This window comes from Pseudophryne corroboree, chromosome 2 (genome assembly GCF_028390025.1).
Source record: "Pseudophryne corroboree isolate aPseCor3 chromosome 2, aPseCor3.hap2, whole genome shotgun sequence".
In the NCBI taxonomy this organism is placed as follows: Eukaryota; Metazoa; Chordata; class Amphibia; order Anura; family Myobatrachidae; genus Pseudophryne; species Pseudophryne corroboree.
Window position 1 is genome coordinate 549,499,892 of NC_086445.1, and position 20,416 is coordinate 549,520,307.

General features: G+C 45.2%; 1 long non-coding RNA gene across 2 annotated transcripts in view; it reads left to right on the plus strand.

Moving 5' to 3' along the window:
* The window catches only part of LOC135050965 (uncharacterized), a 127,009-nt gene that overhangs the window by 12,061 nt on the left and 94,532 nt on the right, over window positions 1-20,416 (plus strand). For both annotated transcript variants that reach the window (XR_010241953.1, XR_010241952.1), the window contains exon 2: window positions 16,600-16,631. This is a non-coding gene — a long non-coding RNA (uncharacterized LOC135050965). The remainder of the gene's footprint in view (window positions 1-16,599; window positions 16,632-20,416) is intronic.

Genomic DNA, 20,416 nt, shown 5'->3' on the forward strand with positions numbered 1-20,416 from the left:
ATGGTGAGGTGGTTTGTTTAAGTCAGGCACCCGGGGAGACACCTGTTGTCCGTGGGAGGAATATGGCCGTTGACATGCCAGGTGAAAATACCAAAAAAATCAGCTCTTCGGTGTGGAGGTATTTCACCAGAAATGTGGACAACAGGTGTCAAGCCGTGTGTTCCCTTTGTCAAGCTGTAATAAGTAGGGGTAAGGACGTTAACCACCTCGGAACATCCTCCCTTATACGTCACCTGCAGCGCATTCATAATAAGTCAGTGACAAGTTCAAAAACTTTGGGTGACAGCGGAAGCAGTCCACTGACCAGTAAATCCCTTCCTCTTGTAACCAAGCTCACGCAAACCACCCCACCAACTCCCTCAGTGTCAATTTCCTCCTTCCCCAGGAATGCCAATAGTCCTGCAGGCCATGTCACTGGCAAGTCTGACGAGTCCTTTCCTGCCTGGGATTCCTCCGATGCATCCTTGCGTGTAACGCCTACTGCTGCTGGCGCTGCTGTTGTTGCCGCTGGGAGTCGATGGTCATCCCAGAGGGGAAGTCGTAAGCCCACTTGTACTACTTCCAGTAAGCAATTGACTGTTCAACAGTCCTTTGCGAGGAAGATGAAATATCACAGCAGTCATCCTACTGCAAAGCGGATAACTGAGTCCTTGACAACTATGTTGGTGTTAGACGTGCGTCCGGTATCCGCCGTTAGTTCACAGGGAACTAGACAATTTATTGAGGCAGTGTGCCCCCGTTACCAAATACCATCTAGGTTCCACTTCTCTAGGCAGGCGATACCGAGAATGTACACGGACGTCAGAAAAAGACTCACCAGTGTCCTAAAAAATGCAGTTGTACCCAATGTCCACTTAACCACGGACATGTGGACAAGTGGAGCAGGGCAGGGTCAGGACTATATGACTGTGACAGCCCACTGGGTAGATGTATGGACTCCCGCCGCAAGAACAGCAGCGGCGGCACCAGTAGCAGCATCTCGCAAACGCCAACTCTTTCCTAGGCAGGCTACGCTTTGTATCACCGCTTTCCAGAATACGCACACAGCTGAAAACCTCTTACGGCAACTGAGGAAGATCATCGCGGAATGGCTTACCCCAATTGGACTCTCCTGTGGATTTGTGGCATCGGACAACACCAGCAATATTGTGTGTGCATTAAATATGGGCAAATTCCAGCACGTCCCATGTTTTGCACATACCTTGAATTTGGTGGTGCAGAATTTTTTAAAAAACGACAGGGGCGTGCAAGAGATGCTGTCGGTGGCCAGAAAAATTGCGGGACACTTTCGGCGTACAGGCACCACGTACAGAAGACTGGAGCACCACCAAAAACTACTGAACCTGCCCTGCCATCATCTGAAGCAAGAAGTGGTAACGAGGTGGAATTCAACCCTCTATATGCTTCAGAGGTTGGAGGAGCAGCAAAAGGCCATTCAAGCCTATACAATTGAGCACGATATAGGAGATGGAATGCACCTGTCTCAAGTGCAGTGGAGAATGATTTCAACGTTGTGCAAGGTTCTGATGCCCTTTGAACTTGCCACACGTGAAGTCAGTTCAGACACTGCCAGCCTGAGTCAGGTCATTCCCCTCATCAGGCTTTTGCAGAAGAAGCTGGAGGCATTGAAGAAGGAGCTAACACGGAGCGATTCCGCTAGGCATGTGGGACTTGTGGATGCAGCCCTTAATTCGCTTAACAAGGATTCACGGGTGGTCAATCTGTTGAAATCAGAGCACTACATTTTGGCCACCGTGCTCGATCCTAGATTTAAAGCCTACCTTGGATCTCTCTATCCGGCAGACACAGGTCTGCTGGGGTTGAAAGACCTGCTGGTGACAAAATTGTCAAGTCAAGCGGAACGCGACCTGTCAACATCTCCTCCTTCACATTCTCCCGCAACTGGGGGTGCGAGGAAAAGGCTCAGAATTCCGAGCCCACCCGCTGGCGGTGATGCAGGGCAGTCTGGAGCGACTGCTGATGCTGACATCTGGTCCGGACTGAAGGACCTGACAACGATTACGGACATGTCGTCTACTGTCACTGCATATGATTCTCTCAACATTGATAGAATGGTGGAGGATTATATGAGTGACCGCATCCAAGTAGGCACGTCACACAGTCCGTACTTATACTGGCAGGAAAAAGAGGCAATTTGGAGGCCCTTGCACAAACTGGCTTTATTCTACCTAAGTTGCCCTCCCACAAGTGTGTACTCCGAAAGAGTGTTTAGTGCCGCCGCTCACCTTGTCAGCAATCGGCGTACGAGGTTACATCCAGAAAATGTGGAGAAGATGATGTTCATTAAAATGAATTATAATCAATTCCTCCGCGGAGACATTGACCAGCAGCAATTGCCTCCACAAAGTACACAGGGAGCTGAGATGGTGGATTCCAGTGGGGACGAATTGATAATCTGTGAGGAGGGGGATGTACACGGTGATATATCGGAGGGTGAAGATGAGGTGGACATCTTGCCTCTGTAGAGCCAGTTTGTGCAAGGAGAGATTAATTGCTTCTTTTTTGGGGGGGGTCCAAACCAACCCGTCATATCAGTCACAGTCGTGTGGCAGACCCTGTCACTGAAATGATGGGTTGGTTAAAGTGTGCATGTCCTGTTTTGTTTATACAACATAAGGGTGGGTGGGAGGGCCCAAGGATAATTCCATCTTGCACCTCTTTTTTCTTTTCTTTTTCTTTGCATCATGTGCTGATTGGGGAGGGTTTTTTGGAAGGGACATCCTGCGTGACACTGCAGTGCCACTCCTAGATGGGCCCGGTGTTTGTGTCGGCCACTAGGGTCGCTTATCTTACTCACACAGCGACCTCGGTGCAAATTTTAGGACTAAAAATAATATTGTGAGGTGTGATGTGTTCAGAATAGGCTGAAAATGAGTGTAAATTATGTTTTTTGAGGTTAATAATACTTTGGGATCAAAATTACCCCCAAATTCTATGATTTAAGCTGTTTTTTAGGGTTTTTTGAAAAAAACACCCGAATCCAAAACACACCCGAATCCGACAAAAATAATTCGGTGAGGTTTTGCCAAAACGCGTTCGAACCCAAAACACGGCCGCGGAACCGAACCCAAAACCAAAACACAAAACCCGAAAAATTTCAGGCGCTCATCTCTAGGAACTATTAAAGAATGAGACAAGATGGATCTTTGAGATGAAGACTCTGCAACCACATTTGCTTAATTTAGACATAGAACTGAATGCATTCTTATGAAAATATATAAAAAACAAAAAACATTTATTTTTTAACATAAACATATATATTTTTAACATAAACATGTATATTACATATTCATTTATAGTGACAACCATTACAATATTTGTAAATAATTTTTATTGAATTTGGGCATCGAAAAAGTGGATTACCACATGAGCACATGTTGCCGCCATTTTGCCCCAACTTCCTGTCTGCCTTTCCCTTTTTAACTAAATGAACAATAAAGTTTTTTAAGTAAAAATATGGATCCAGGAAATCGTCATGCCATCCTTCATAAAGTGCTCTGTGATGCACAAAACGCGTTGGAGGTACATGAGCTACAGGACAGCAACTTCTAACTGGCCCAACCTTCCCGATGCTAGTCGCAGAGTGACATCATCGAGCCGCGACCCGAAACCAAGCCGCAATCCGCTACCTCTGGACGCAGCGGTAAGCGGGAAGTGAGGAGTGTGGACATCTATCCTCCAGTCGAAGCACGAACTGACTAGAAGGTAGGGAAAGTTAGGGTTAATACATTTGCCACATTGTGAATCCGGGATGGACTGAGCTCATTTTACATCACTCCAGAAGGAGCTGTAGACAATTAACAACTTTTCATTTTTACAGGTGCCACTCTCATAATCTCTACACTTTTAAGTTTATTACACATAATTTATGCATAGCGCTCATTATCTATTTTTAATAGTATAATCTAAACAAATTGAGCAGCTCTTTTAAACATACATACAGCGCGGTTTCTATAAATCCTTTTATTTTTCTGTTAACAAATGTATTAGTTATGAATATAGCTGGATTTGGGAGTGGGTACAGTGTCATTTTTTTTTTTATTTTTATTTTTTTGGGGGGGGGGGGGCACACTGTCATTTTCCAGAATCAAAGCTGGATGAAAGATGTGGGAAAGGGATTGGAAGATCTCTTTCCTGCAAGTAAGCCTCGCAGGCTTAAGACAGCAGCAGCTAAAGATGGTGAAAACAAATGTAGTACATAGGGGTCAAATCGTAGTCCCCATTGGTAATAATGTGTACTGCAATCTGCAGCGCTAATTAGCCTTCTGTAGGAGTTCTCTGTGAAATCTCCTGCATTAGGATAATTAAAACACACCATTTCACAAAAATTTTTAAAAAAAATAAACCATGATTTTGTTGTAGCTTCAATAAAAAGTGTTTGATGGTGGGCGCTAGTTATGCCCTCCATGGAGATAGTTAGACCCCATGGCATGGGCCACACACCCCTGTGCAGAACACACCCACACAACACTGGCCACACCCCCACATCACTAGTCACACCACCACGGCGCTGCTCACACCCCATGTAGCAGCATACAGTAGGCCCTAAGTAAATTCCAGCTCCAGGCCCATTTGGACCTTAATCTGCCACTGTATACACAGCCTTTTGTTCATTATTACAGCCATAAAGGGAGGCAAGCACCAGGCATCCCAGTGCCACCAGGGCATTACAGTAACAGCTTAGGCAACCACAGCTCATTGCCCACAATAAATAGTGGATGTTACCCATCCTCCTTTAATCCTGATCTCATCTCAACACCTATCTCAAATGTCAGTGATATTATTTAACGCACCACCTACCATTGCCCAAATTCCTATTTTTTATTAGAGAGTAATAAGTGTGGAGCTTCAAACCTTTTTCTGTAGGTTGCAGCCTCTCACCTGCACCTTTGCTGTAAGGACTGTAATCCATTCATCACTTGGGGCCAACTCTTCCTGCTCTTCCTGCCATGTTCTCTTAGTGAGTGGTGCTGAGAGGGACGAGGAGCAGATACTGTTTACTGCAGTCCCTATTTAAAATATGGAGGTGGAGCCACCGGTCCCTTACTTGCCTGGGGCCCTAGATACACCCCTGCCTATCACAGACCTTACATGGCCAGTAATAATTGCTGCTGTGTATTAACCAACAGAGTTGAAGGGAGTGAACACACTTGCCAGTGATGTGGGCCAGGAGTCACCAGTAGAGCTGGAGATGTGCTTAGGCACAGAGTTCATAAAGGCAGATGAGCGGCATCACCATGGGATGAGTTTGCCAGCCACATCATGGTGCTGGCTAATGGGAGACCACGTGGGGGTCACAGTCTATAGAGACTCGGGTTTCCCACATCTAGGAGAAAGTGGTCATCTTAGCTGAGTACCTGGGATGCGATGACAAAAGTCCACAGAAACAGTGGTCAAGGATGGTCATCAACAGGTTATGCATCAATGGCCTATGGTTTTTAACCATTGGGAGGAAACCATTGATGTTTGAACTATCAATGACCCCCAAACATGCATGGACAGACTGAGGGCATCCCTAAACCTAATGCTTGGAAGCAGGGACGTGGTTGACTGCCACATTTTTTCATTTTTGCAGTGAGACAAAAAGGTGTGATAATAATAGATTATAAAGTGGAGTGTCTACACTTCCGGTTCCGGGTGCATGGAGTGAGCTGCTCCATCTCACAGCTCGTGCCCGGCTAAATTTCCACTTTACAAGGCCTTACCACCTCCAATCCTCCCCACTTTAATCCCCCCCACCTGCTGTCCATCCGGGATGGACAAATTTGTGACCGCCATGCAGCTGCCGCGCTTGCAGCAGCAGTCGCTGTGACAAGTTAAGAGAGAAGCGGACCCTGTCATGGCGCCGGACGGCGACTCCCTTTCACACACCCCGGCGTCCAAGAAGTCCATGGCGGACACGTTGGACTCGGACACGGCTTCCCCTCCCAGGTACCGTGACAGCCCGCTTCTTTATAGGGATCTAGTGGACGCCATCTCATCCACCATGGGCCAGCTGCTGACCAAGGCGGTGAGTGATATCACAGCGTAACTGCAGCAATTAAACACACAAGTCTCCACAGCGGAGAACAGGATAGGCTCTATGGCCCACAACATCGCTGATATGCAGTGTGAAATTAAACGTCTTGAAAAAGATAACTATGCCTTTATTAATAAGCTGGAGGAAATCAAAAATAGTTCCAGACGGAATAACTCCTTGGCATTCAAGATGCCTGTAAAGATATGGTCATAGAATGGGTGCATCGTATTGGTCCCCCTCCCCGTCCTGCTGACACCCGCCCCAGAGTGACTAATCTTTAAATGTCTGAGTTACACACATAAGTTGGAAATATGGCGCGCCTCCAGGAAACAGCCTATCCTGAATTGGGAAGGCAAGAATCTTAGGGGGTCATTCCGAGTTGTTCGCTCAGTATTTTTTTTCTCGCAACGGAGCGATTAGTCGCTAATGCGCATGCGCAATGTCCGCAGTGCGACTGCGCCAAGTAAATTTGCTATGCAGTTAGGTATTTTACTCATGGCATTACAAGGTTTTTTCTTCGTTCTGGTGATCGTAATGTGATTGACAGGAAGTGGGTGTTTCTGGGCGGAAACAGGCCGTTTTATGGGTGTGTGCGAAAAAACGCTACCGTTTCTGGGAAAAACGCGGGAGTGGCTGGAGAAACGGAGGAGTGTCTGGGCGAACGCAGGGTGTGTTTGTGACGTCAAACCAGGAACGACAAGCACTGAACTGATCGCAGATGACGAGTGAGTGTGGAGCTACTCAGAAACTGCTAAGAGGTGTCTATTCGCTATTTTGCTAATCTTTCGTTCGCAATTTTGATAAGCTAAGATTCACTCCCAGTAGGTGGCGGCTTAGCGTGTGCAAAGCTGCTAAAAGCAGCTTGCGAGCGAACAACTCGGAATGACCCCCTTAGACTTTTTCAAGACTTTTCTGCCGAATTGACGAAAGCACGCCGTTCTTTCTCTCCTATCTGCTCACGTCTCATTGCCGACAAGAGAAAATTTGCATTGATATATCCCGCTAAATTACTTATCTTCGACAAGGACAGAAATTATGACTTCACCACTTCGGATGATGCTGCTGACTTCCTCTGTGAAGGTCGCTCTTGCTCTGAAGCGGACATCTCTGACCCTAATTGACACTGCGGAAGTCTCCGGTTCTCATTCCCCACTGTTGTTGCTAACCGCATGCAAGCTGTTCTGTCTCAACACTTTTGGCTCATGTCATTAAGATTTTATGTTCTTTATGCTCATACTTGGCTTTTGCTCCACTACATGTTGTCCCGCCTTGCGATGAGGAATTACAATTTTACTAATGCCCGGGCACGGAGGGAGTAATGCTCCGGGTTTATGTTGTTTTGGACTCTGTACCTATTGGTTCTCCAAATTTTTCCGGGCCTCCGGAAGTTATTTGATTGTTTCATATCTGTCCTGAACATGCTAGTCATGTTCTTTAATGTTTTGTCTCTGTCTTCGTGTTCCCCCCCCTTTCTGTTTTTCCCCCAGTGTCCTCCCCCTCCCATGCCACTCTATGGGCTCTTCTAGTTCTCCACTCTTCCTTTCTGGATACCTTACAGCTCAGATTACAATGCATGATTGTACATTATTGCAGAAATTAAGATTGGGTCCTTCAATGTGGGGTGCTTCAACTCCCCTGCTAAGCGAAGGAAAATTTTGTTGTACTGTAATAGATTACATTTAGATATTGTTTTTATTCAGGAGGCGCATTTGGTTCCCGCGGAAATGCTGAAATTGCAAATGTTGGGGTGGAAATTATTAGCTAGTGCTTCTTTTAATTCCAGGTCCCGTGGAGTAGCCATATTGATTAAACGCCAGCTTCCCTGTGAGCATCTAAAAATTATCCCTGACACTGAAGGCAGGTTTGTTGTCGCACACATTATACTACACTCTAAACGATACACCTTATGTAATGTATATGCCCCGACAGTGTGCAAAAGACACTTTTTTATGAAACTAATTACCTTACTGACGCCTTATATGGACGAAGGTTTGATGGTCTGCGGTGATTTTAACCTCATCTCAGATATATATCTGTATAGGTCTTCTGCCCCCTCACACTCTTTCTCACTTCCTAAGTATGGTATTCCCCATTTTGCCACACAATTGTCACTTGTGTACATCTGGAGAGTCATTAATCCCACTGTCAAAATGTATACCTGTTTGTCTGCCGCCTATCACACTCTGTCTCGCATAGACTACCTGTTGCTGTCTCTGGCCTTGTTCACAAGAGTCTCGTCCGTGGAGATTGAACCGATATCTGTTTTGGATCATTTACTACAATGGTTCACTTTGCACATCTCTGATGAACCCCCTAACAAGATCATATGGCGTTTCCCATCCCACCTTTTGGCCTCCTTGGAATTTAAAACAATGCTTCAAACTAGTTGGGAAGAATACTACGCAAATAATCAGTCCCACGTGATTGATAATCCCCCCCCTATTTTGGCAAGCAGCTAAATCGGTACTACGGGGCAACATTCTTTCATATGTGGCCCGTCTCAACAAATCATATGCTGCCACTTATTTAACATTGCGGAGTTTGCTTTCCACTGCCTACTCAGCTTATTGCCAATGCCCTAATATAACTAATAAGCAGGTATACCTTACTGCTAAGACTCACTTCAATGAATACTTGAGCAGTAGAGGTAATAAATCCTTATATGCAGTAAATTATCTTTACCACCGGTTTGGGAACAAGTCCGGTAAACTACTAACTAATATGTTAAACGGCACTAGACCCTCTTCTTTAGTTCACCCCCTAAGGAATCCCGACGGATCCCTTACAGCCTCCAACATTCAGATTGTCTCGGTCCTCAAGGACTTCTATGCATCCCTTTACTCGTCTGTCCCTTCTTTCTCCCCTGAGAATGACGCATCCACCTCCTCTACATTTCTTCCTGAGTCTGAGTACGCTCCCCCTAGATTATCCTCTGATTTTAGATGTCGATTTGACTGCCCCCATAAGTCCAACGGAAGTCTCCTGTGTGATTAAGTCCTTAAAACAAGGTACTGCCACTGGTCCCGATGGGTTTGGTGTTAGCTTCTACAAGCTGATGCTTCCTTACGTTCAGGACACATTGGTGCTCGTTTTTAATCACATATTACGGTCTGGACAGGCCCCTCTATATTTTAATGCCGCTTATATCAGAGTTTTACCTAAGCCAGGGCGGGATCTGACCTTGCCTGCCTCTTATAGGCCGATTTACTTGTTGAACTCGGATTATAAAATTCTTACTAAGATTTTATCTGAAAGGCTTAAAAAGATTTTACCTTCTATTATTCATCCGGATCAAACCGGATTTATTTCGGGCAGACACTCGGTCCTGAACGTGCGGAAGGTCATATCGGCGGTACAGCACTTGCAACACTCCTCAGACACCCCCCCGCCGGGCATCATTATGTCACTAGACACAGAAAAGGCCTTTGACCTTGTTCTATGGCCACATTTTTATAATACCATGTCTAATTTTGGGTTTTCCTCTACCTTCATCTCTTATATTAAACTTTTATACTCCAACCCTATCTCACAGATACTATGTAATGGACAGATTTCGGACCGCTTCTCCTTATACAGGGGTACGCGACAGGGGTGCCCACTCTCCCCCCTCCTCTTTGCAATTGGCATCGAGCCACTTGCCATCCTGTTGCGTAACTCACCTGGATTTAAGGGCATAAAAATTTCCGACTGTGAATTAAAAGTTTCCCTTTATGCAGATGATATGCTGCTCTTCATCACTGACCCACTTACCTCTATCCCACACATTATGGCCCTGATCGAAGCCTTTGGCACGGTTTCCGGCTATAAGGTGAATGTAGAAAAATCGGAGTTGATGCCGATTGGTTCATACTTTCTAGATCTGGCCTCTGTTCCCGCTTTCTCTTGTTTTAAGATTAATTTGTCCCAGATTAAATATCTCGGTGTCCATGTCACCAGTAAGGTAAAAGACTTGTATAAGGCGAATTTCTCCCACATTATTCAAAAAGTGTCTGCCTTGATGCTGTCATGGAACCATCTTCCACTGTCTCTATTGGGGAGAGCGTCGGCGGTGAAGACTGTTATCTTCCCTAAAATATTTTATATGGTTCAAATGTTGCCTGTTGCCCTCACCAATGGTGATATTCTTTCCATCAATTCCGCTATCTCCTCCTTTCTATGGAATGGGAGGCGCCCCCAAATTGCTCTTGCTAAACTTATGCTCCCTAAAAGTTTAGGAGGCCTGGGGATACCAGATTTCAAGTCATATACCACCTCTGTTTTCTTCCGTTATGCTGGGGATTGGTTATTAGATGACTCTACCTTTACGGATGTTGCACTTGACAATCCCATTTTTCCCCTTTCTCCCCCGCTGCCCTATTGCACCTCAAATCCTCTAGTATTCCTCACTCAGTTTACTCCAATATCATGTTCCACGACACTTACATCAACTGGATAAGTCTACACAAAAAACTGAGAAGGGATTTTCGATTCTCCCCGTATCTCCCTCTCTGGGGTAACCCTGACTTCTCTCCCTCCCTGAACAATCCTTCGTTCCGGGTTTGGAGACGGAAGGGTGTGGCTCTTGTGAACAAGGTCTTTGACCCAGGTGGCAATGTCCTCTCCTTCGCGGATCTCTAGCAACAGTTCTCTCTTCCCAATAGCCTGTTTTACCTATACCTCCAAGTCAGACATTATGTGCAATCACTCCCCCGCCCTGCATCCCCTCCACCCAACACACACATCATTCTTCACCTCTTACAGTCCCATTCATCCATAGGATACAGACTCCAACACCTCTATCCCCGACTAATTTCAGCCAAACCAGATGCCACCCTATTTTCAAAGAAAATACTTTCAAGTTGGGTCGCGGATATACCTTCCCTCACAGCATGCTCAGGTCTTGTGTTCTCCCAGTACTTCTCATACTCTAAACACTTACAATCTGCCTGCTTAGAGGAGACCCACTTTAGATATATTCATAGGGCCTACATCTCTCCCGCCCAGAGGAAATACATGTAGTGAATTAGGCACTTGTATGAAATGCTCTATGTCTAATGCAAAGTTTTTTCACTGTTATTGGGGTTGCTCCAAAATACGCAGATTCTGGTGTAAGTTGATATGCTATGTTAACGAAATCCTCAATGTCTCACTTTCACCCTCACCTGAAGCATGTTTATTACTTTGGTTTGACAGTTGGGAGTTGGGTCCTCGTCCCCATACATGAATTCCCTTCCTTGTCATTATTTTAACTCTGGCAAAAAAGTTAATACTACTCCATTGGATTAAAAAAACGGCTCCCACTCTACAAGAGTTGAAATCTCGTCTTCTCCAGTTTATGTATTTTGACATGCGATCTTTGCTCCTCAATGAACCATTGTCCCTATCCTAACGTCACAATAAATGGGATTCGCTCAATTAAAACGGACATTTCCGCTGTACTTTGGGAACCAGGACTGGTCCAGAATAAAATCCCACTTTGTTTGCTGAGGGACTCCTGTTGTGCCCCCTCTTTGCTTTGTGCCTTTATCCTGTACCTGATACGTTGCTATAAACATATGTAACCCTGCAAATGCTTCCTCTGCTCTACGGATTTAGATTGTATTAATCTGTCTCTAATCTTCCACAATACACTGTATTCTGGTATCCTCTGTCTTTCCGCTCCCCCCCCCCCCATTCCTTCTTAGATTCCACCCACACTCCCCCCAGTTCTATTTCCTTTTGTCCCTGTCTCGTTTCCTGGTTTGTCTGTATTGTCTTGGCAACTCCGTAGCCTAAATGGTATATGGTACTCTCTCTCACTCCCTGATTATATAATCTGATTATTTGCTTGCTCTTACCTCTTTCAGGGAGTGTCTCCCCTTTTTTAATGTTTTATTTGCTTACCTTTTGAGATACAATAAAATGTGTTTACAAAAAAAGTGGAGTGTCTAATATTAGTTTTTTTTCATGCTATTTTTCAAGCATTTTTCACTCTAATTCATTTTTCTACATCTGTCTGCAGATAATAAAACAGTTGAACCTTCTGTCCTTTAGATCAGTGGTTCTCAACCTTGGTCCTCAAGTACCCCCAACAGTTCATGTTTTCCAGGTCTCCTCGCAGGATTGCAAGTGAAATAATTTGCTCCACCTGTGGGTCTTTTATAATGTGTCACTGAGTAATGAATACACCTGTGCACCAGCTAGGTGACCTGGAAAATATGAACTGTTGGGGGTACTTGAGGACCAAGGTTGAGAACCACTGCTTTAGATGACCAACAAATAGAAAACCTATATTGCGCTAGTAACAATCAAAACAATCTTCCTCAGAGGTAATCACTATTGCTAAAATGAAATAGGAATCCGGATACAGATATAAAGACCCCCTGCTATAAGTGGGAGATTACAGCTACTAACAGTAACCAGCAGGCGTGAGAACTACACCTTCATTAAGGTATTTGATGAATGTGACGAGAACTTTCATATTACTGTAAATTTCACTAAAATAACTGTATAATTAGAGATGCCAGAATTATACCTCATTAAGGTATTTTGTTGAATGTGAAAGAGGGAAATCCTGTTAAAACAACTAGGATAACAAGCTGAATATGACTGTTACAGAGTAAGATTTATATAACGGGGCTTGACAAATATTTCTAAAATCTAGGAGCCAGGATGAAAGTACAGGAGCCAGTTAAATAACTATCATGGTCCCTAAAGTGCAGAAATAATTATGATGATGATCAATTGTTTTTTCCTTACAATTGCAAAATAATCAGCTTATCTGATCAATGGGTAGGGCCATAACTAGGTGTGTGCCAGCGGTGCCTGGCACACAGCATAAGTGCACTGTGGGTGAAGAACTGCTGGCAACACCTGTAGGTCTGCCCTGCAAAGTGTTACCACGCTATGTAGCTGTAGCACCCGACTACTTGTTATACTGTTAGCTAGAATGGTAGTCGGGAAACGCTGCAGTTGTCGGGCAGCAGTGTGTCTCTTCAGGTTTCCTGTTCTGTTGAAGACGTACCGAAGGCTGTCAGCTGGGTGCATGGTGTGTCCATCTCTACTTCCCGCTATGTTGTAAAAGTACAAAGCCTGTCAGCCACCCCCACCCCTCCCGGCTTCCCGCTGTGTTGTAGAAATGCCAAAGCTTGTCAGCCACCAGCATGGTGTGTCCCCTCCGACCAGTGTATTGGAAGGTAAAGGTAAAGTCAAATTCTATGTTTCTATGTTAAAACCACACACACTTACACCGTGTGTGCCGTGTTATGTGAATTGGTACTATTCTATGGACACGCCCCTTCCCCTATAAGGCAATACCCCTATATTTTTTACGCTCGCCTTTGGTGAGCAATGTCCCTATTTTGAGTATGGTGGGAAAGGGGGCACCAATTATTTTTCTGGCACAGGGTCTACTTACGGCACTGTCAATGGAACACTGCTATTTCATGAAAAGTGCACTATTTGTTAGTTACAGTGGTCGTAGAAATTTTGAAGTGGGGGTATGGAAAAGTGAAGGCTGCTCAAAAGGGGGCATGTCCTTAAGTGTAGTGTACTATACCATATACCCCTTATACACATTATGCACCACAATAGTAGGACCCCTTGTACTAACTAGTACTGGTGCCCCTTACTCATTATGCCTCATGGAACGAGCCAAAATTCACACAGAATGAGACAAAATTCACATTATGCCACATGGAATGAGCCAAAATTCACATTATGTCACACAATATGTGCCAAAATTCACATTATGCCACACAGTATGAGTCGAAGTTCACATTATGGCACACAGTATGTGCCAAAATTCACATTATGCCACACAGTATGAGCCAAAATTCACATTATGCCACACAGCATAAGCCGCAATTCAGGTACAGGGAGAGTGACAGAGGGACATAAGGACAGGGAGTGTGAGAGGGACATAGGGACAGGGAGAGTGACAGTAGGGACATAGGGACAGGAAGTGTGAGAGGGTCATAGGACAGAGAGAGTGACAGCAGGGACATAGGGACAGGGAGAGTGACAGCATGGACATAGGGACAGGGAGAATGACAGAGAGAGGTACAACAAGGACATACACTAGGGAGAGAGAAACAGAAGCGTAAGATTACCTAATGAGCAGCGGCGGTGCGGAGGAGGCTGTGCTGTGGGCAACAGCGGTGTGGAGGAGCAGGCTGTGGGCGTGGGTGCGAAGGAGGCTGCGGTCGTCGGTGGTGGAGGCCTTCGGTGCAGCTCTGGTCCGCCTATGACCACCACTATTTCAAATCTGCCGTGGACTGGCAGCCAATCAGGAGTGGCGTGTGGCCACTCCTGATTGGCTACCGTTTTGAGAGCTCCAATTGGCATGTGAATATCGCTGAATTTGAAATCTTGAAGGCAGTGCTCGATGTGATGGTATGCCATACTGGTTTAAACCGGCCCACGTCGACTACTGGTTAGTTATATATATCATGAATGGGGAAATATATGTTATATATTTCATGAATAAGGCACTATTTGTTAGCTATGTATGTCATGAATAAGGCACTATATGCTAGTTATACTGTATATGTCATGAATGAGGCACCCCCCGACAGGCAAAATAGGGTTAGTGCGCGCAGTAGGTGCGTGGCAAAAAATAGGTGCGTGGCTTCATGGGGAAGAGGCATGGTCAGTTATACCACCTGTAGCTGTGCCCTCAGTAGTTGTACCCCCAATTCTGTGCCCCCTGTGGCTGTGCCCTCAGTAGTTGTGCCCCCTAGGACTGTGCCCCCTGTAGTTGTGCCCTCAGTAGTTGTTCCCCCAGTACTGTGCCCCCTGTAGCTGTGCCCCTAATACTGTGCCCCCTGTAGCTGTGCCCTCAGTAGTTGTGCCCCCAGTACTGTGCCCCCAGTAATGTGCTCCCTCTAGCTGTGCCGCTTACAAAAATAAATACATAAATACTCACCATCCCCGCTCCTGCTACCCGACCACTGATGCCCTCCTCCTCTGGCCACCGGCGCCGCTCCTTGGATCTATGGGAGAGACGTCATGACGTCTCTCCCATAGCACTGCATAGACACTAGAGGTCAATTATTACCTCTAGCATCTATGGTCGCTCCCACAATGCCATGCGGTGTGCGATGACGTCATCGTGCACGGCATCGGAACCAGTAGAAGATCTTGCCACGGTGGTGGCGCCCTCGGGATGGCGGCGGCGCCCTCGGGGCAACGGCGCCCCGGGCAAAAGTCCTGCTTGCCTGTGGCAAGATCCGCTACTAGTCGCCCTGCTAAATCACACTGCACATGCATCTTAATCACACTGCACATGCATCTATCACTGTGCATGCATCTAAATCACACTGATAAATCACACTGCACATGCATCCAAGTCACATTGTATATGTAACTGTCACACTGTGCATGCATCTTAATCAAAGTTATACTGCACATGCATGCATCTAAGTCACATGCATCTAAGGCTCACTGCCATTGCATCTATGTCATGCTGCACATGCATCTAAGTCACACTGTGCATGCATCTAAGTCACACTACACATACATCTAAATCATTCTGTTCATTCATCTAAGTAACACACTGCGTATGCATCTAAATCACACTGCGCATGCATTTATAATAACACTGCTAAGTCATAATGCACACTCGCATTCGCAATTCACAACACACACTCGCAGATGCATGCAAAAGACACCAATGTGGACCATCAGCATGCCACTGATAATCAGCCTCTCTAAACCCTTTAAGAACAAATATGTAGAAGGTTGGTGATGGAGGTATTGGGAGGGGGGCGTCTAGCTGAATCTTTGCTTTGGATGACAGGAAGCCTAGCTACACCACTGTAATACACAGTAACCCTCCCCCCTCCCCCCAATAATCTACCTGCATTGCTGATTTGCATGCATATTGGACATCATTTATGTCTCAAAAAGCTGTTAGTATAAATTGATGACATTCTGTACAATGGGGGTCAGCATCAGTACCATATGCACCAGGTTTATTCCATGCATATGTCAGATACACTTACACCCATTTTTAAATCATGTGACATCATCAGTTCTCTCTTTCTTGTGTACATTAAAATATACTAAAGTACACCTTGCCTTCCGCATCCTGCATCTCCAGTCGTAACCGGTAAAAGTTTCAGATTCAAAAAAATCTGTATATGATTAACTGCCTGCAACCTGGTTCTGGGCATAGAGGAGCATTTTGTGAAATAAGGTATTATTGTGAGCATTAGACATTCTAGTGGATTCAATCATTGCAAAATCATTTGCAAATATAAAAAAGGCATTAGTAGTACAACACCCACAGCACATACCTCCCAACTGTCCCACATTCAGCAGCACAGTCCCGTTTTTCTTTGAGTGTCCGTCCCGCTGTCCCACTGTGGACCGCAGTGTTCTGTGGTGTAACCCTGGCACAGGTGATGGGTTACAGTGAACTAACCGACTGTGCCTCCACCCAAGCTATTTGGATGAGTAGATTTCCGGGCGAGCTTGGGAACGCCTAGATATAGGATATTTTATCAATCCCACCCCTATCTATATAATATATCTATTTCCCTTGAGAGACCCCAATAGTATGACCGAGTGACTAACGAAATTACCGTCTTTCCTTTTAGATTCCAACTCCAAGAAACAGACTACGTCACTGGTAAGTATATGGGTGTTTACTTATTATCAATCAAGTAGAGTACATTGAACACATCGTACCTTTCATCTGCGTAGAGGGTAGTCCTCAGTATGAATTGTTCATCACATAAGCGATCTATTGACATAAAATAACTGAATGCAATACAAAAAAACTTTAACCATCCAATAGTCTATAAGACTATTGACCCGGGTTGGTAAAAATAATACAATTAGATATTTATTTATAGCTTAAATCATACAAATTATACTATGGTGCACCATCAGCTATATTCCCAATAACTGCCTAACCATATACTAATCCGCTGACTATCTTGACCTTCAGTCTGATATCACTGGAGAAAGTTAGAAGAGGAGCAGGGTACTTAATCCACTTTAGAAGTTCTTCTGGGAATTATTTTCCTAGGTACGCTCCAGGGTCATGGTAGTTCCCTTGTCAAATTATGGAGTGACTGTGCGTCAGTCTGTGGTATTACTTGGTTAAGTAGATATATACTTTTTCCTTCCACTTAGGATCTGGTAGAGGTTAGATACAGGGTAGTAGATAGGATACTATAATGTATGCTCTTCTCTCTCTACAATAACGGTAGATTAGAGGATACTTATTCACTGTGTGGCCATACTGGTGGATGTAAGGGTAACAATCTATTATCCATGCCAGTCTGCGTTACTTCTATTATTGTCATGCAAATTACTTTGAATACTGTGAGTAGAATTGAGGTTAATTAAATATCCACGAGTCTTTCCTGCCTCATATCCAGTTAGTCAATGTAGTGAAATAAATTGCTAGGAATGTGGCAGCTGTCATTCACTGTGATGCCTCGGGATACTATATACTGGCATGTTCAACCGTGGTAAACCTACGCACTCTAATCTTCATTCAGCAGTTGAATTGTACACTACGTATAGCTGAATGGTTTACCACCCGGGCGTAATAGTGGTCTTCTTATCAATGGGGAGTATACTTGGCCCGATTGCTTTTATTATTTTAGCAATATAATGATAGCCATTTGACAAATAATGCCAGCGGGGATGATGTTTGCTGACCCACTGAGGCCGTGCCAATGCCTTATCTGTATTACAGTGCTCCTGGCAGCTGAGTGTAGGGGCATTGTATGGTATCAGTACACTTACGGTTTTTACTTCAGGAGGCTCTCTCTAGTACTCCCCCGACTCTTCCTCCAGTTATCCGAGGGAGGTGACCCTTCCTCCAGATGCTGTCTGATAGGTCCCCACTCCTCCGATGCGCTGATCGGGAAATTAACTGCGGACCGCCTCTCCAGACTGTACACTGCCACAGCCCTGGGTGGGTGCCTACCACTATTCAGTATGTCCCCAAGCCTGTCTGCCCGCAGCTGTCACTTCACCGCCGGTCAGGTAATCACTGAGCCAGAGACTCTCTCTCGTCTCCTCTCCCTCTCGATCACCGCTGCTCCCGGCTGCTCGGCGAAGGGGTCCATCCCGTCAGCCGGCTCTCAGTCTCTCTCCCTCTCGATCACCGCTGCTCCCGGCTGCTCGGCAAAGGGGTCCATCCCGTCAGCCTGCTCTCAGTCTCTCTCCCTCTCGATCACCGCTGCTCCCGGCTGCTCGGCAAAGGGGTCCGTCCCGTCAGCCTGCTCTCAGTCTCTCTCCCTCTGCTGCGTCACCTCTCTCCCTCTCGATCTTTCTCTAACTGTCCCCTTCCTCGAGCGAGATCTCTGTTGGGGGTACAGCATGCGCTCCTTACTGTCTCGGCACGAGGGCTTCTAGAAAAGTCTCTTCATGCCCTCTGGTGATATTGTATTACACTATTCCCCTGCTCATTTGCTCAACAATATCACATCATCACCCAACAAACCCCATACCACTATACATATTAATCAGTCAGTTACTTCAAATACTTAATATATATCATATGAACAATATATATAGATATATATGGATTTTTATTTCATTCTACCAAGCTAATACGTAAATCCTATTTATATTATATCCTAAGGGTTACACTCTCCCCCTGGTGATAACGCTTGCATTGGAAGTGGACATCACCATCGAATACGGGGTTTAGTTAGTATAGCTAACAATAACCCTGGGAAGGTTCAAAATAAGGCCAAGACCTTATCATATTAGGATGCAACACCCAAGGAATTTCGGTCGGAATACCTAACTGATCGTAGGTGAGGATACGTGGCGTTTGCTAACTCGTTGAGGCCTAGGTACCATAATAGAAGGATCCGACATCTTTCCCGCTTCTTCCTCTGAGCCACTTATAATTTCAGAATATTCCGTACCTTCCCATCCTCCCTTATCATTTATAACAACCCATCCTCCATTTCCCACTGGTTGTTTGTGCACGATATGGGTGGTTCCGGAGAGACCTCATTTACTAATGGAAAACCCCCAGGGTCATCGTCCTTATAATAGCCTCCATTGTCATACTCGCCATAGCTGCCCTCCTCCTCATCGTCCTGTTCAGATGTAGGATCGGCTATAGTTTTAATTACTCTGGATGTCTAACCAGCTTGAGGAATACCACCCTCGTCCCTATCCACCCACCGTATATCTTGTACAATGGGTAGCAAATGCTGCTGATGGTATGTCAGCACGGGTCCCTGGCCATTCTCCGATACCAACTTGTATACAGGAAGGTTGAACAACTGTCGTACAACTTTATAAGGTTCGGCTCTCCATCGATTGTTCAACTTTTGTTTCCTAGGTACACCCAGAGACCTAATGAGGACCTTATCTCCTGGCATTAACAATTGCTCTTTGACCTGTCGGTCATACCGTGCTTTATTTCTCTCGCCACTTTTGTGAGCAGTCATTTGAGCCAACTGATAAGCATCTTTCAACTGCTGCTTGATTTGCTTTACATATTTATTATGGGACGGTGTCGAGATGGTGTTAGAGTGAATTCTCAAACATACGTCAATCGGTAGTCGGGCCTCCCTACCAAACATGAGGTAATAGGGGGTGTACCCGGTAGTCTCATTTCTTGTACAGTTGTACGCATGGACCAATGGAGCCACATGACTACACCACTGATGTTTTAGTTTGAAGCTCAAGGTTCCCAGCATATTTAATAGAGTTCGTTTGAACCTTTCAGGCTGGGGATCCCCTTGAGGGTGGTATGGATTTGTTCTTGATTTCTGTATACCACAGCACTTACACAACTCGTGAATTATTCTGCTTTCAAACTCCCTACCTTGATCGGAGTGTAATCTAGCTGGTAATCCGTAGTGTATAAAGAATTTCTCCCATAGTGTCTTTGCCACGGTCAATGCTTTTTGATTTACAGTAATATAAGCTTGAGCATATCGCATAAAATGGTCCGTAACCACAAGTATGTGACAATCTTGTCCTCCGGGACTCTCAAACGTCAAAAAATCGATGCACACTAAGTCCATAGGGCCGGAACTGCTGATAAGCACTAATGAAGCCGATTTCGTAGGTAACGTCGAAGGATACAATTACTACATGTTCGACAAAATTTATCAATGTCTTTGTTCATTAATGGCCAGAAGAATCGATCTGCCACTAGCCCCTGTGTTTTGTCATATCCCAAATGACCATGCTGGTTGTGAAGGGATTCTAACCATCGTTTTATACTTGTTAGGAAGAATCATCTGTAATCTACGGGTTCCATCATTTTTCTGGACTCTCCGATATAAAATTCCCTTCTTCAGGATCAACTTGTGCTTTTGTCGCATTAAGATCCTTGACCCCCCAGACAGTTGTGATCAGTTAAGGGTCCAATTGGGATCCCTCATCACTCTTATTATAGGATAAATGTCCGGGTCCTTCCTTTGT